The sequence below is a fragment of the Quercus lobata genome, chromosome 2 (assembly GCF_001633185.2).
Source record: "Quercus lobata isolate SW786 chromosome 2, ValleyOak3.0 Primary Assembly, whole genome shotgun sequence".
NCBI classification, from domain to species: Eukaryota; Viridiplantae; Streptophyta; class Magnoliopsida; order Fagales; family Fagaceae; genus Quercus; species Quercus lobata.
The window spans coordinates 7,465,935-7,471,554 of NC_044905.1; positions in this window are offsets into that span (position 1 = coordinate 7,465,935).

Here is a 5,620-nt window from a genome sequence, read left to right on the forward strand (position 1 = left end):
TTGACTTAATGCTATTTCCTAGCTTGGTTTGTGGCTAATAATTATAGAACACAGTCATATTTGTCTTTTTGGGGGTTCTAGTGAAAGAGGACCTCAATTTCTTTACAGATACGGTACTGACTGTTGTGTCTGTCCAAGGAAATTTCCAACATCATTCAAGATAGAACTTGGGAAATGGGAACAATACAATTTTTTGGGACATGTCAGCTACTCTCTTCTATGTCTTTTTCTTATTTTTTGTTGGATGGAAAGTTAGGCGCGCTGGTCTTTTGTGTGCTAGATATGAATGTGATACAATTCAAGCATATAATACATATGTATGTGTGTGAGATATTACATATAAGAGTGTAAAGTGCTTAGCAAAAAAAAAAAAAAAAAAGTATAAAGACTAAAGAGAGTATCCTCTTTCTCGAAAAAAAAAAAGTGTGTCCTCTCAACCCCAAAAAATAAAGTGTATCAATAAGCAAGGAGACAAATATTTTGCAATCAATCATGTAATCTAATGTATTTTGTGCTTAATAAAAATTGTTGTTAAAGATATCAATTCTCAATTCTAAATCAAGGCCCAAATCTATATATAAAATAATAGGTGAAACAGAGAGAGTGTGAAATTGAATTCCAAATTAGAATTCTAATTTTGTGCCATGTGTCTAGAATCTGAAATTTAAATTGAATTTTGCATCATGTGGCTAAATGTACGAGGACTCATTCTCATTAAAACCACTTCTATATATCGGGTCAAGTAAGTTACTGTGCTAATTAAGTTTTTTCTTGATTTTGTAGTCAAACGTGAAAACCAAAGAGATTAATATCGGTGATAAGAACTTGGTTTGGGTACATTGCATAATTTCCAAAAAGATAGCAAAGCCAGAGTTTGCATCTTTGTTATAAATTGCTTACAAAGTTTACATCTTTACATTTGCACTGAGTTTCGGATTAAAGTGCTTTCTTCTTGGTTCTGACATTGAGTTTTGTTTACTATTCACTTACAAAGTTTGCATCTTTACATTTGTTATAAATTGCTAATATGTGATTAGATGCACATTATGTCTAAAATTCACTATCCTTATATTTGGCTTTTTGTTCAGGTTTGCCACCTATAAAATGAAGAAAGCACTGCTGTGGACCGATGGATGATACTTTTTGCAGGCTGTAAAGGAACTTAGTGATCAATGGAATCTCACGCAAATTGGAGAGGACCCGGCTGTAGATGTTTGGATGGCAAATGTGAGTCACTATGTTTTTGAAATGTTCAGTGAAGGTAAAGGTTATGAACAATGTAAATTTTCAGGAGAGAGATTTATTATTCTATATTTACGCAAGTTTGGTCGTCTTCTTGGAGTGGATCACTCCACCCTGTCTTTCTATTGGAATTTTTTATTTAGATTGTTACAATTTAATTCGAATTTTTATTTGAATTTTCCTATTGTTGTTACTATCATATATTATCATTCCAATTGTTCAATTAAAATATGAAATTGGAGTCCGATTTTACTATACACGTGTGTGGGGATCGGCCCAGATTAACAGTTGGCTGGGCCTTGGGCCCGTCCGAGGACCATTCTATTCGAGGAGACGTTGCGGCCTATAACCCCTTCCCAAGCCAACTGGGGTGAAGAAAACACATCCGAGGAGTAACTCCTCCTTGGACATTCCAAAGTCCAGGTCAATGATGCATCCCAGTTACTGTAACCCCCACTCCAAACACGTAAAAAGAAATAAGGCTAAAAATATCCCAGCAAAGGCTGTCACCACCACATTAAATGCACCACAACTACTCTCATGGCCGCATTAATGAAGAGAAGACTCCTGAACAGTGTTACCTTGGTCACTGCAACTCACAAAGAACTGGTAAGGGCGTCTGATGAGACAGGTGCTCAAGTGGGGGTTTAGATGATCAACAAGTGTAGGGCCCAGATGATAAAAGATGGCCTATATAATATGTAAGAGTCCCTCAGAAGAGGGGGACGAAAAAAGAGGGGAGAGAGGAGAGGAAAGCAAGGATTCATTGTATGAATGCATAGCCATGAATAGAACTTCCACTTTCACATCCATTTTCTTGATTCACGTTTCTACATCTGCTAAGAACATGCAACGAACCGTCTAAGTCAACTGGAACCGAGTTCTTCAGCCCATACTCTACAAAATTCATTGTGTAGGACTTCTTGGGCCAGGGCCTGACCGTCCAGGACCGGGTTAACCAAAATCGTGTCCCTACAACGTGTAAAATCTAATTATTTTTAATTTTGCTGTCATGTGCAAAAGTCAATGAGATGAAATTAATAACACATTAAACACTCATACTTTGGGAATCAGTAGTACCAATCTAAATCCATTGGACCTGCTTCGTGATAATACAATTATGAAGGATGTATAAAAACACGCACAAACCCCTCTCTCTATAAAAAGAGATTGGAGAGAATTTCTTTTTTCAGCCATGGAATTTCAGAGGTTTTTTCTTCACACAAATGTCCATCATGTTACAAAATGACCCATCGTAAAACTACAAAATGAGTACAACTCTGAGGGTTTTTTTTTTTTTTTTTAATTTTAAATTTTTTAAGCTGCGAAAATTTCAATCACTAATAGAGATTGAAGATTTAAAAGCGTGAATGAATCTTTTGGATAAACATTGTCACCAAGGTTCATCTTTCTGTGTAAAATATATATACTGCTAAGTTTTGTTAATGAAATTTTCTGGTTAATAATATGAATTTAGACTTAACTGAGCTTTTTAAACATAAATAAACTCATGATTAATAATATATCCATTCCTGTGTGGTAGCACGGGGCTACATACTAGTTAACAATAATGCTAGAACCAAAATTAAAGCTACAACTTATTATTGTCAATGTTCATCGTATTTAGTCATACTAGTGCAAGTAAAATAATTGTTATCTTTTTTCTAACAATTGAAGTGACACAATGTTTTTTTTTTATATAAATAATTTCATAATTACAACACTAAAAATATGAGGAATCTGAATAATTAATGTTTACATTTGAAAAACATTAAGAAGTATTAATTGAGTTACAAAACTCTTAACAACATGTTGTAATCAGTGCATAATAAAAGTTTTTTTTTTTTTGAGAGAGTTTCAACATTTGGCGTCCACTCCTGATGAAAGCTCTTTATTATCAGACTAAGACATCAATCAGTTTTTGGTGTAAGCGGGGATTAAATCCCAAATCTCTTATACAACCATCAAAAACTTTACTAGTTGAGCACCCATCAATGCATAATAAAAGTTGTTACAAAAATAAGGCCCAATCATAGCCAAGGTCCACATCGATTGACTATGTACATTGTATGTAACAATGCAAGCAGATAAATTGCAATCCTAATTATATTGCTAGTCTTATAACCTCAGCTTAGTTTATAGTTAGTCTAAGATTTAATTTACTATAAATATCATTCAATATGTTTATTGTAATACATATAATTTAATGGTAAAAATGTAGCAATTAAAGTCTTTTCCACTGTCGATGTAAGTAAAAACAACAAAAATTCTATGTCGGCCTTGTCCCATCTCCCATGTTTGTTTTCCCTATCTCAAATAAGTAACAAGGCAGGATAGATTTTTCTCACCCCACCTGTACATGTATTTTTATTTAATACATATTTGAATTATTTTTTATATATTACTTAATTTTTTCTATAATATTTTTTACAAATTCTATTAGCATCCAAGATCACTTACTTTCTCTCTATCTTGCTTAGTTCTCAAACTTCCCTCTCTCTTTCATCTCCATCTCATTAATGTCAAAAATGCCTAAATATTAGGGTTGAGTCAGTTGACAAAATACATGCAATCCACCCCAACCTTGAGCTACCACTCTTGCTTATGTAGGTTTTCCCAATCCTAAAAATGGGATGGGAAGAAGACATGACACCACTAATCTGAACCCGACTCGCCTTGTTATACTCTCTAGATGTAAGTCTCTAAGGTCAAAGTACGTTAATACTTCACTTTATCTATCTCTTTGTATACAATACATTTTTTAATGAAATATTATTAATTTTATTGTTTATATTTTCTCATAAATTGTCAATGTTAGGTCTCTCATTTTCTAACATAATATCAAAGATTTGATAAATATGTTTTTATCTTTTCTAAAACAATATAGAGTTTTTTTTAAATAAAAAAAAATCTTTTTTAATAAGTGTCAAGATGATCTCGTATGAATTTAATATTCTTTTTATCACAACATAATATATATTTTATTATAATTATATAATTACAACAAAATAAAGAAGGATTTAAAGCCAAAACGTGTCCATATGTTTTTCATGAGACCCTAACAAATCATGAAAAAATGTTTTTTTGATTGATTGAATCATTAAAAGAAATGTTATTTTTCCTAATGTTACATGTGTACGGCGTATTAGCTACAAAAATAAAAGCTTTCGGTGACTAAAGAGAGTGGAAGAAGCACATTGAATGGTTCTGTGGCTAGGTAGGACTTAGGAGACCTCTGTCCTCTTATATAGCTAAAGTAGACATGACATCAGGCTCCACCATGTAACTACTTTGTCGCTCTCACACATGGCAAAACGGCGGATCGGGTCGGGTTCGGGTCGGGTCAATTGGGTCACGGGTCACTTTAAGCGGGTTGAAAATGGGTTCGGGTTGGGTTGACCCATATTTTTCACATGAAATTTTTTATTTTTTTTATAAAGAAAACAATATGTATTTGCCATTTGAATAGTTATGCAACATATTACTTGATGTAAAATGCATTATTTTGAATTTACTACTTATATCAAGAATAAACTCAGTTAAACTTATTAATACTTATTCAATAATTTTAAAATTATACAAATCCTAACATTGCTATCTAAAACAAAACAACACAAAGATGCAAGTTTTATTTTTATACAATATCAACATTCCAAAAAAAAAATATACAAATGACTTATTGGATAACTCATTTGATAAAGAATAAAAACATATAAGAAAGTTACAATTTTAAAAATTAATTTTATAATATTTTATCAATTGTGGTTGACACTCTATTTCAATTTGAGATATACATTAAAGTTTGATTGCTTGTTTATTTATACCTAGTCTCCTTTATGAAGATCATATCATTGTTAAGCAGCACACACTCTAGGAAATATCATAATTTATTTTGAAAAGCCGTTTATTTTGAACATAATTTGTTAAAAAATAGATCTAAGCATTCATAATTTATGCTAATTTGATACTTTGGCTTTACTATTTTCACACTTGTGAATGTGTCTCACACATATCTACAATTTCAAATCTGTTTTTAACTTTACTGTAACCAGATTATCTTGACATGTACTTTGCTATTTGATATCTAAAAATCTTTACTCATTACAGAATGCTCAACAATTTATTTTTCAATTAATTTGCATGCAGTTATATAAATGTATCAATTGTTTCCTTAAAACTCACAATAAACAATTAAATCAATATTGTTTTAATTTCACTATTTTTTTTTACCAAAAAAAAAAGTTTTTAAAAAATGGTTCAGGTCGGGTTGACCCGCAAAAAACACGGGTCGAGTCACGGGTCAACCCGTTTTTGCTTCGGGTTAAAAAAAAAAAAAATCGGGTTCGGGTCGGGTGTTTTTCGGGTCGGGTCAGAAAAT